At 40.8% G+C, this 13010-nt stretch overlaps 1 protein-coding gene across 1 annotated transcript in view; it reads left to right on the top strand.

Annotated features, from left to right (window-relative positions):
- Positions 1-2734: 2734 nt before the first annotated feature.
- Positions 2735-13010, top strand: part of LOC122763037 (extracellular matrix organizing protein FRAS1-like) — a gene marked incomplete at its 3' end in the record, with an annotated part of 35254 nt that continues 24978 nt past the window's right edge. The window contains exons 1-3 of the mRNA XM_044018153.1: positions 2735-2771; positions 8759-8851; positions 11654-11813. The remainder of the gene's footprint in view (positions 2772-8758; positions 8852-11653; positions 11814-13010) is intronic.

The following is a 13010-nucleotide window of genomic DNA, read 5'->3' as shown; positions in this document are numbered from 1 at the left end:
GTGTGTGTGTGTGTGTGTGTGTGTGTAATTTCCTCCGTCTGATCCAGTTCTCATACTTTTTCAGTTTTTCTGAATTTCTGAGCTCTTTGTTTCCCTGAAGTTTCTCGACTCTTCAGGTGAAATGGAGGTGAAAGATCTTCTCACTAGTTACTGGTTAATCTGTCCTAACTAACCAGTTCAAACACACATTAAACCACTGTATTTAACTGTACGTCGTCATAAACTACAACTTATTTCATCCTCGCGCTGAAATATTTTTACTATCTTCACTTTCTTCAGGTGCGTCTTTTATTTCTATACAAAGAAAACCGCCTCGTGTTTGCCTGTCAGGGATTAAAGTCGATGCAGAGATTACTGATCATTGACTCCACCCCTCTCACCTGTTTCCTGTCCATTAAAACATCATAAATGGACTAAAGTCTCGTCCATGAGAGGCTGAACGTTGAGGAGAGGATTATTAATCACATCCATGGACTGAACTATGATAAATCTGAGCATATGCAGCCTCCAGATTATTGATTTGACTCTCTTAGCTCTAAGCCAATCATAAGACACTGTCAGCTGTGTGTTAGCACATATTGACATGCATGAGATGAAGTATATGCTAAAGGCAGAAGAAGGAGAAAGTCTTGCTGCTGTTTTTCTCCCGTGTTCTCTCTCTGTCGCTTTGTGTCGTCGGCCGTGAAACTCAAGGCTTTTAATCAGAGCTGGTAGCAGTTTGACTTCACCTGCTGCTGCTGTTACTCGTTGCTGTTACATGCTGCTGCTGTTACTGCTGCTGTTACTGCTTGCTTACTGCTGCTGCTGCTGTGCGTTTACTGTTACTGTTACTGCTGCTGCTGCTGTTTACTTCGTTTCTGCTGCTTACTGCTGCTGTTACTGTTACTGCTGCTGTTATGTTGCTGCTGTTACTGCTGCTGTTACTGCTGCTGTTACTGCTGCTGCTGCTGTACTGCTGCTGTTACTGTACTGCTGCTGTGCTGCTGTTACTGTTACTGCTGCTGCTGTTACTGCTGCTGCTGTTACTGCTGCTGTTACTGTTACTGCTGCTGCTGCTGCTGTTACTGTTACTGCTGCTGTTACTGCTTACTATTACTGCTGCTGTTACTGTTACTGCTGCTGTTACTGTTACTGCTGCTGTTACTGTTACTGCTGCTGCTGCTGTTACTGCTGCTGCTGCTGTTAACTGCTGCTACTGTTACTGCTGCTGCTGCAGTTACTGCTGTTACTGTTACGCTGCTGTTACTGCTGCGCTGTTACTGCTGCTGTTACTGCTGCTGTTACTGTTACTGCTGCCGTTACTGCTGCTGCTGCTGTTACTGCTGCCGTTACTGCTGCTGCTGCTGCTGCGTTACTGCTGCCACAAGCGCTGCTGTTACTGTTACTGTTACTGCTGCTGCTGTTACTGCTGCTGTTACTGTTACTGCTGCTGTTACTGTTACTGCTGCTGCTGTTACTCGCTGCTGTTGCTGCTGCTGCTGCCGCTGTTACTGCTGCCGCTGCTGTTACTGCTGCTGCTGCTGTTACTGTTACTGCTGCTGCTGTTACTGCTGTTACTGCTGCTGTTACTGTTACTGCTGCTGCTGCTGCTGTTGCTGCTTTACTGTTTTTGCTGCTGTTACTGCTGCTGTTACTGTTTGCTGTTACTGCTGCTGCTGTTGTTACTGTTACTGTTACTGCTGCTGTTACTGCTGCTGTTACTGCTGCTGTTACTGTGCTGCTGCTGTTACTGCTGCTGTTACTGTTACTGCTGCTGTTACTGTTGCTGTGCTGCTGCTGTTACCTGCTGTGCTGCTGCTGTTACTGTCACTGCTACCAGCTGCGTTGTTGTTACTGTTGCTGCTGCTGCGTTACTGTTACATCACTGCTACTGTTACTGTTACTGCTGCTGTTACTGCTGCCGCTGTTACTGCTGTTACTGTTACTTGCTGCTGCTGCTGTTACTGTTACTGCTGCTGTTACTGTTACTGTTACTGCTGCTGCTGTTACTGCTGCTGCTGCTGTATAAGCAGCAGAGACATATTGCACATGAAGTGTTGTAACAAGTATTTGTTATTGCATAAATGGTGGATCATGACAGTGGGCTCATAGAATGAGTCCATTTCCAGTGTGTTGACACTCTGAGGGATGAAGTGTGGAGTTTGAGGGCAGCTGACATGAATGATTTCCTCTGACTGTCTGTGCTAGATTATCTACTCGAGTATGTCGCAGATGTTCAATTGAGTTACCTTTAATTAAAAGTGAGGGCTTGTAATTGTCCTGAACTAAAACTGGACGTTTGTCCTAGTTCAGCTGAAGAAATGTCTCAAATGTCTTAAAATCAGCCCTGGCTCATCTGGAGACTCACACTGGAACAGAATGAATGAATGAGAACATATTCATGTATTCATCACAGTTTTTCTGCTCTGTAATGTTTCGTGTTTCATGTGTGTGTGTTTTTTGTTCTTTTGTTCCAGAATAACTCGTCATGGAAACCTCAGTCCTGTCAGGAGTGTCACTGTTACAGCGACGTGGTCGTCTGCACACACACACACTGTCCTAACCCACAGTGTGACTATCAGAGGGTAACACACACACACACACACACACACACACACTGTCCTAACCCACAGTGTGACTATCAGAGGGTAACACACACACACTGTGTGACTGACTAGACACACACACACACACACACACTGTCCTAATCCCACAGTGTGACTATCAGAGGGTAACACACACACACACACACACACACACACTGTCCTAACCCACAGTGTGACTATCAGAGGGTAACACACACACACACACACACACACACACACACACTGTCCAACACAGTGTGACTATCAGGGGTAACACACACACACACACACACACACTGTCCTAACCCACAGGTGACTAGACACACACACACACACACACACACACACTGTCCTAACCCACAGTGTGACTATCAGAACACACACACACACACACACACACTGTGCCAGCACACACACACACACACACACACACACACCCCACAGTGTGACTATCAGAGGGTAACACACACACACACACACACACACACACACACACTGTCCTAACCCACAGTGTAGAGGTAACACACACACACACACACACACACACACACTAACCCACAGTGTGACTATCAGAGGGTAACACACACACACACACACACACATATGCACACCACAGTGTGACTATCAGAGGGGGGTAACACACACACACACACACACACACACAGAGAGAGAGAGGGTAAGACAGTTTGTAACTGCGTCACGATTTCCCGGGCTTCCGGTCAAAATCACGATCAAACGCTGGATTAGTTTCAGTTTTACCACAAACGTCGTCTTGTGGATGAAAAATGCGGGAAAAGGCGTTTCTTATTTTGGAATGACGACGTTGAAAAGTTTGCAGTGAAGCTAACGAGCTTATCTAAAGTGGTGAGTAACGAGCTGTTAGCTTTGCTGTTAGCTTTGCTGTTAGCAACCTCACACTCAGGTTCATGAAAGCTGACTCTGATGCTAGTCACATTCAGTAGCTAACTTATTATTTTAATAAATCACTTTTATAACTTGTTGTTGTAATGGGAGAAAAGTAAGTTAGTCAAATCTCTACCTGACAGGTTTTTTGAATGTGCTATTAGCATTCGCTAGGTGTTCCTAATAAACTGGCCACCGAGTGTCTCTGATACAAATGCACTATAATGTTTGAATTTAGAACTTTAAAAATCTGAGTTGGGTGTAGCCTAGTGTTAAACTCGAGTAAGTTAAGTGATTTCTTACACTGTTATATGTAAATATTTGATTATTAAATTATAATAGTATCATAACCTCTCCTATTGATTTAACCTAGTGTCCTTTATTATAAATACACGTCTGGTGTTTGTAAAACACCAAATGAGTTGTGATTAATTTTAATCGTGGTCAAGTTTACCTGATAAAGATATTACATAAGTTGTCACCTTTTAATTTTACATGACATGTGGTGTAATTTGGCTTTTTAATGTTAAATAAAGCATGTATATGTGTGAGAAACGTAAATATGGTCCATAGAGAAAATGAGTGATTTTAGCTCACAGGGACACGGAAGCTGCTGGTCCTCTGCTGCCTCATGTGGTCACTTTGTGTCACTGAGGTAAATCTGAACAAACATTTCAAGCACTGAAGTGACAAAATCAGACATTTGATCTGAGGCATGGAGGCAGCAGTGGATCAACAACTCCTGTGTGCTGTGACGTTAAAATCCCTCATTTTCTCTGTGGACTTTGGTGTGGGAGAGTGAGTGGTGTACAAACGTCAGTCTCCTGTTGGAGAAGTCTGTCTCACAGTGAGATAAAGACGTGATCATATTCTTAAGAGACCAAGATATAGATTTTATGAGGTAAGTGTTTGTACCTCAAACAACCACACTCATGAAAGCCTACATAACCTTTTAAGTTTTATACATGTTTTCTATATTCAGTGGTGAAGAGCTTAAATCTCAGATAAAAGCTTTCTTGAATTCAAACAGATTAATTCTGTAGTTTCAGTGTGACATAAGAGGAGCTGCTGCTTCATCCACTGTCGACACAGAATCAGAAATGTACTTTAAAAACCAAAGAGCTCCATCTGTTAGGAATGCAGACCCTTTTCAGACATTTCAGATACTTATTTTTGTGATATCTTATTCTTCCAGCCTCCTTTTAGTTTCACCTTGAACAGAGGATCTTTTCCATGGCCCATTTAAAGTCTCGTCTTTGTGCCCTGGTCTGTGTCGCTCGGCTTCTGTGTGGTCCAGTCTGCAGATTGCTGTGTTTAATTTGCCAAAACGACAAGTGTTAGTTCCAGTCTACCTGTTTGGCTCATTTCAATTCCCATGGACATATGTGCAAAACTGGTTTTATTTTCCTACACCGTCTGTTTGCTCACTCCTCCCCTCATGCTTCATCTTGTGTGTGTTTACACCAGCCTATTTAGTGCAGTTAAATCAAACCCTGGTCCGCATTGTTATCATTCCTCACTGATGTCAGATACTAACGACACTAAATCATAGCTGTGGTTTTACCTGCAGCTGCCCAAGGTTTTACCGGCGTTTCATAGCGCGGACACTTCTCTGGTACTGGATGATCTTCTCTAGGGTTATTTTTAACAAAGTCAAATGAACAGACATACTGAACAACTTATCTTATGGAGAAAATAATGGACGGATTAATCAATATTGAAAATAATGGACGGATTAGTCAATATTGAAAATAATGGACGGATTCATCAATATTGAAAATAATGGACAGATTCATCAATATTGAAAATAATGGACTGATTCATCAATATTGAAAATAATGGATTAGATCATCAATATTGAAAATAATGGACAGATTAATCAATATTGAAAATGATGGACAGATTAATCAATATTGAAAATGATGGACAGATTATCAATATTGAAAATGATGGATGTGTCATCAATATTGAAAATGATGGACAGATTCATCAATATTGAAAATAATGGAAGATTCATCAATATTGAAAATAATGGACAGATTCATCAATATTGAAAATGATGGGACTACCAATATTGAAAATAATGTGACAGATTCATCAATATTGAAAATGATGATCGATCATTGATAATGGACAGATTAATCAATATTGAAATGATGGATAGATTCATCAATATTGTAATGGACAGATTAATCAATATTGAAAATGATGGATTGATTATCAATAAATAATGGACAGATAAGTATCATTGAAAAATGATGGACAGAGATTCATCAATATTGAAAATAATGACAGATTCATCAATATTGAAAATGATGGACAGATTAATCAATATTGAAAAATGATGGACAGATTAATCATATGAAAATGATGGACAGAATCAATATTGAAAATAATGGACAGATTCATCAATATTGAAAATGATGGACAGATTCATCAATATTGAAATGATGGACAGATTCATCAATATTGAAAATGATGGACAGATTCATCAATATTGAAATGATGGACAGATTCATCAATATTGAAAATGATGGATGGATTCATCAATATTGAAACGATGGACAGATTCATCAACATTGAAAATAATGGACAGATTCATCAATATTGAAAATGATGGACAGATTCATCAATATTGAAAAATGATGGATGATTCATCAATATTGAAAAGGATGGACAGATTCATCAATATTGAAAATGATGGACAGATTCATCAATATTGAAAAGGATGGACAGATTCATCAATATTGAAAATGATGGACAGATTCATCAATATTGAAAATGATGGACAGATTCATCAATATTGAAAATGATGGTTAGTTGCAGGCCTAAGCTCTATACACAACTACTGACAGAAAATGCTAAACCAGAAGTCTTGTGCAACATTTGTTTACTTCTTAAAAAAAATGTTAACTTAAAAAATTAAGCCACGTATCAAATTTCCATCATGTGCAGACCAACGAAGCGTATTATTAGGTGTGAACACAACCTTAAATATGACTTTAAACGTGCAGACACGGCATCATGTTCAACACTGAGTGTCTAATAAATTCAAGTCATCTAGAATGTTAATTAAAAACTCGCCATCATCACAGTCGTGTACAGCAGTGTGACCCTCCATTATAAGTGCTCTTAAAAAAGTGAGTCCTTGTCACCTTTACACTGTGATTAAAGACCCTCAGAGTTTTTCATCATCTGTGTGTTCCTGCTCAAGGGCTTTTCTTTGAAATCTACTGCCTTTATCTACCAGCTCTTGTTCCTCACCTCATCAGCCTCTCTGTTTTCTTTCTTTATTTTATTTATCTTAATATTTCTGTAATGTTCCATACTCTGCCTCAGACCAGTGGCTCAGCAAACAGCCGCTAATATATTTGTCGCTTAAAATAGGACATTATTTCAATGCATATGAGATGTTTAACTTCTTCTTCACAGTGAAGGTATCGTGCTGTAAATATTACAATCCAATCCATCTTTATTTATGTAGCTCTTTTTAAAGGAACTGCAGAGTATGCAGAATATAAAACACATGATAATAGAATATGATAACGACTTAAAAAGAGATTTAAAAACAACAACACAACAATGAGAAGACAAACACACCACTCTCATTCTGTATTAAAAAACAAACCCAGGAAGTGACAGTATCGTGGTCATGCATTAATATCATGCATGTTATTTGTTTATATGTTGTTGTTATTGTTGTGAAGTGGTGGGTTTTCCCTACCAAAGTGAAGTAAACCGTCAGCTACAGACAGGGACCGTCTACAAATTGCAACACAGACAAATTTGACAATTTGTTATGTGATAATATGAACTGATATTCTGAAAAAATATAAATAAAAAATGATGTTTTCTTTCTAAAAAAAGTGTTGCAAAATAGGTCTTCAATGATTTTATAGCTACACTGTGTTATGTGATAATATGAACTAATATTCTGAAAAAATATAAATAAAGAATGATGTTGAAGTGCCATTTTAGAGACACTACATTTTATGGTGAAGATATTGAACATTTGCTTTGTCAGTGGCTCATATCATCACCATGATACAGTGTAGTGTCTCTAAAATGGCAACACCCTTCATTAGTCTCCTCTAGATTATAGTGCAGTACATTATTGATAGTACAATGCATACAACACACTTGTTCATACTTTCTTACAATTTGTATTCATAGTATTACTTAATATGATCGCCATAATACCGTGTATCATGTACTTAAAATTCCTGTAGACTTCATGTATCTTCTGTAAATGATACTACAGCACCTACTGAATACTGAAAGTATGTTTTACCAACTAGGTGTTGTAGTATAATGTACAGGAGACTAATAATGAAGTATGGAGCCATTTAAAACCACCGTAGTGTGTATTACAGGAAAGATATTGCACATTTGCTTTGTTGATGATGCAATTCTGCTGCTCAGTCTGATGAAAGTATATATATACATACTGTATACAGCATATGTCACCTCCCAGGCACCGTAGTTGAGAGAGCAGAGGTACTGAAACATGTGAAGATGAAATATTCAGGACAAATGATGAGGATATGAGCGTCAGTGTGTTATTACTGTTTCTGGCTGGAGGATCTTTTCCCCCTGTTTTAAAGTTGTTGTTTTTTGTGTTGGTTTGATTAATGATGAGCTGAAAGTACAAGATAAACTCCTTGGTTTATTCATGTCAGGCCTCTTCCTGTGACTCTGCTCACTTTATTTTTCCACCTACTCATGATTAATACATTTAATTGCATGTGAACGTGTCGTTTGTCGTTTGCTGTTGTTTCATTGTGTTTCTATTCAGGTTTTCTCTTTTGTTCTCTTTATCAGTTGACACAGGACATTCAGTAAAACAGTAAAACTGTTCTGGGTTTGTTTTCTCTCCCTCACACATAAAGATATTCCTCCCTCTGAATATCACCTGTATCCACTAATTTTTGTTTCCACGTTTCCGATTTTCTTCCTGCCTCGCATTCGACCTCAATCTGTTCCTGTAGGAAACGTGTCTGCATTGTAATGCCTCTGCCTGCTGCTGCTGCTGCTGCTGCTGCTGCTGCTGCTGCTGCTGCTGCTGCTGCTGCTGCTGCTGCTGCTGCTGTGTTCGCCTCTCAGTCTTCACATATTCATGATTGTTGGTTCCATTGTGTCACACACTGCTCAATTTCCATAGAAACAACTGTTAAAAGACAGTAATCTGCCAGTTTTGTATCCATGCTGTTTGGAGAGAAACACACTCACTTCTTTATTATTCCCTCAGGGGTATTCATGTGTGTGTGTGTGTGTGTGTGTTCTTTCTTAAGGGTGAACATTTAAGGATCCCAGCCAACAAGTGCTGTCCAGAATGTGTCTCCTCCTCCCAGGATTCCTGTCAGTATGAAGGACTCATCTATGCAGTAAGTGGAAGTGATGCTCACGCTGATCAGTCAGCCTCTCCTTTAAATACTACAGAAATCAGAATAACAGTGTAAACATTTAAAATGAGCAAAGGAACAGAATTGTAATGAAATTCCACAGAAATTTGTTAAGACGGTGCCTTAACTTAACAAATTGAAAGAAAGTCATTGTGCTATTGATGTATTTGTTTTTGTAATAACTGCCTGATCACTGCATCATCAGCTCACCGGTCCAACCCTGAACCACCGGCGTCGTCGACTTCCACGCTCTGACCTTTTTGTTTTTGTATTCATGGGCTGCTCACGTCTGTGCATTGACTTTGTATGTAAACCCCCATCCAGTGTGAACGCAGCATAACACATGACATTGAAAAGTATTTCATTTATCAAACTTCTCTTGTCAGGTGTGTCAGGTGTTACAGATTTGAATTAGTCGGCTCAAATTTGCTCTATATTGTGATTTGGGTCACGGTAATTTGTAATCTATACAGTTCACATGTACAACATTTGGGAAGCACTGCTCTAAAGAGAGAGAGAGAGATCTATTGAATTGAGTGGTAGTTTGGTGCTCTGACCTGAGCCTCGTCCAAACACCCATTCATGCTCAAAATTGACAGCACGCCTTGGCTCATCGTCTTTGTTAAATGTCACCACGCCTTTCTGTGGTTTTCTCATCTGTCATGACTTTGCTTGTTAAATGGAAAGGCTTTGCTGGAAGTTGACAAGTCCGGTACTTGACTTTTAAGTTCCGGAAACCCTTGAATAGAATTTTCGCGTCTCCCTCGCTCTCACTTCACTTCCTCACAAAGCACAATCACTGTCTGTTCTTTGCCTGTCGAAAGTGTCCTCCAGACTTAATGAGCCGGATACATTTTAGGACAAATGCATGTCCCAAGAGAAGTAATGCCTTTTCTTGGCAGGGTTTGTAGACGCCACGGAAGCAGCTCTCACAGAGCTGGAACCCAGCTGGCGGCCAGTTTGAGGGAGGAGTCGTGGCTTTTTGGAGGGTTTTTCTGGTGGAGCTGATGCTGCTGCTGCTGCTGCTGCTGCTGCTGCTGCTGCTGATGCTGCCACATGCCGCTGGCTGATGCCGCTGATGCTGCTGCTGCTGCTGCTGCTGATGCTGCCGCTGATGCTGCCGTTTGATGCCGCCGATGCTGCTGCTGATGCCAGCCACGCTGCTGCTGCTGCTGCTGCTGCCAAGCGATGCTGCTGATGCTGCTGCTGATGCCGCTGATGCTGCTGCTGATGCTGCTGATGCTGCTGCTGCTGATGCTGCTGCTGCCAAGCGTTGCTGCTGATGCTGCTGCTGCTGATGCTGCTGCTGATGCTGCTGCTCTTCCTCCTTCCACCATAACAATATTTTATTGGTGTATTTTTTTATTTTGAGTATTTGCACCTCTACCAAGGCGATATTTATCTGTCTGTTTACAGAGCGAAACGCAAAATGTAATTATAATGAAATGTTCTGGGGATGTTGTTTATGGCTAAAAGAAGACACTTTTACTCTTGATACTGCGCTGTGATCCAGATTCAGTGGGAAACGGAGCGCTTCCCGGAGCGTACTTTAGGATTTTCTTTGTTGTTTAACCCCGGTGGAAACGAGAGATATCATTACTCCTGAACACACACAGCTGCAGTCAGTGTGACCGGTATTGTGGTCACATGACAGTGGTAGCACATGTGCAAGGCGTGTTTGTAGCTGCTGCGTTCAGTCATGTAGATGTTGACAGTGCACGCGTGACACATGCCTGTGTCTATTTCTGTGTTTCTGCCTCTGGTTGTTCTCCACTCACACGACACGATGTGTTTGTTCCCAAAGACCGATGAAATCCTCCAGACTCCAGAGCACGCAGCTCTTTTAGTGTTGGAATTTTTCATTATTGTGTCTCTGAAAGGTGCCCATGAATAATATGTATTGTTGTTGTTATTATTATTATCTTAAGATCTGTTGACGATGACCTTCCACCTGTAGTATGACATAAACATTTATGGAAAGGTTTAGTTAGAAAGTGGAGTCTACAACTACAGGAATAAATCAGGAATAAATGTCTGTGATGAATCAGCAACTAAAGTCATAGATATGTAAGTGGTGACGAGAGACCAGAGATTTTATTGGATTTGACCTTTTTCAACAGGCACAATGGCCTTGTCTGTTGCACTCTTTCAGCATAGATGTCATTTGATTGGTTTGTGCTTATGCTGGAATATTTACAGAATGTCTTTTTACCCACAATGCACTTCAGCCACGTTCAAAGTGAAGGATCAGTGTTTTAGGTCTAAATGTTGACCACTGAACAGTAAAAGCCAGAGTAATGAGACATTCCACACAGTGAATCAGAGTTTTTAATGCACACTAAGCGCTCTGAGTTTGACTGTAGGCAACAACGACATCTCGCTGATATCTCATTTAGACTGAAAGCTTTTTTTGCAAATGGATGTAAAAGACACATCTAACGCTAATGAAGACCCCTGAGACGTTCATGTGGAAGAACACGTCCCATCAATCCATTTCTGTCAATCGTTTCCCTGAAGCTCTTATTATCAGCTATTAACACTCACTGTGGATCAAGCTGCATGCACTTTGAGCGCCACCTGCTGCTGAGAGCCACTCTGACTCTGCAGGCCGCTAACTTGACTTTGCTGTTGGAGTCTCCTCTCGTCTGTCACTCAGGCTCAGACTTACAAATGTGTCTCGTCCACCGTGAACCGTGAAGCTCTCCTCATCCTGCCGTCTTCCTCACCACCTGTTTCTTCTTGTGTTTGTTCTTTGGTGTCTTACCATCTGTCTGCCTACCTCAGCATGACAGCCAGTGGAGTCCCTCGCCATGTTCACTGTGCGTCTGCTCCCGCGGGAGTGTGTCCTGCGGCGCTCGTCCCTGCCCCCCTCCCAGCTGTTCGGAGGGCGAGAGCCCGTTCACGCCAGCCGGAGAATGCTGTCCAAAGTGTGGCCGCAGTGGAGGTGAGGACTGTTTTGTCTCACATGTCTTTTAAACACCTCAACTGAAAAATAAACACCACCTACTTTATAGTTCATGAAATCATCTCTTCCTTTTGCAGATTAGCTGGAATTTGAATTGTGTTCTTTGTATTGAATGAAATGTGAAAAGCATTGACTGAAGCTGAAGGTTAATGCTTTTCTTCCTCTCAACTGACCTTGTAATAAATAAGACGACTGTAGCAGTGAATCTACGAGGGTTGTGCTGATGGTATATGACAGCAACAAGGTTAGAGGTGAGGGAAAAATCTAAGTGGCTTCATGGGAGCTACAACTACTACTGTTCTGTCAGTAGAGATGTCAACATTCTGAAACTGATGTTGGTTTCTATTTATTTTACTTATTTTAATTTGAATAGAGTTTATTGTTTTTTATTGTATGGCTGCTATTTTTGATTGTGTTTTTATGATTTAAATTTCATTTTAATTTAATTTTGAACCTTTTACTCATTATGCCTTTTATTTATTCTGTACAGCACTTTGGTCCATTGTGGTTTGTTTAAAGTGCTTAACAAATAAAGTTGGATTGAATTGGATTGGTTTAGGTACTGACTGTGTGCTGGAGTTTGTAAACCACTCACTCTCCCACACCAAAGTCCAGAGAGAAAATCAGTGATTTTAGCCACTGGTCCTCTGCTGCCTCGTGTGGTCACTTTGTGTCACTGAAGTAAATCTGAAAGAAGGAACACAGTGATGGAGGCAGCAGTGGGTCGACAACTCCTGTGTGCTGGGAAAACCATGGCAGAGTAATAGGATAGTTTTAGGCCTGTTTGTCACAGATGTGAGTAAAAACATGTCAGTGAGACAGTGACAGTGACAGTGTGCAGCCAAGTTTAGTTTAAAGTCTGTCTCTGCCTTTAAGGAAGAGGAGCAGATTGACTGTAGCACCTGCTCTGAGTGGCCAGTGATGGCGCTGTGACTGACACTGCACAACAAAATTAAATCAGTGAAGTTACAGTGTGCGGCGCACTCACAGAAAAATGTAAATACTTGTGATTTATCCTTTTTCTTAGCTGTGTTACAAAACCATGTTCATTTAATTGAGTCCAAAGGTTTTATTATTGCAAAGCCCTGAAGATGCAAACATCCACACTGCACTGCAATTAAAATGCAAATTTCTGTCAATGCAGTTCTTAATCAGGTCTGTTTTTAAATGCTTTTC

Source organism: Solea senegalensis, unplaced genomic scaffold (assembly GCF_019176455.1).
Source record: "Solea senegalensis isolate Sse05_10M unplaced genomic scaffold, IFAPA_SoseM_1 scf7180000016367, whole genome shotgun sequence".
Lineage (NCBI taxonomy): Eukaryota > Metazoa > Chordata > Actinopteri > Pleuronectiformes > Soleidae > Solea > Solea senegalensis.
This window is presented reverse-complemented; position numbering and strand designations above follow the sequence as displayed.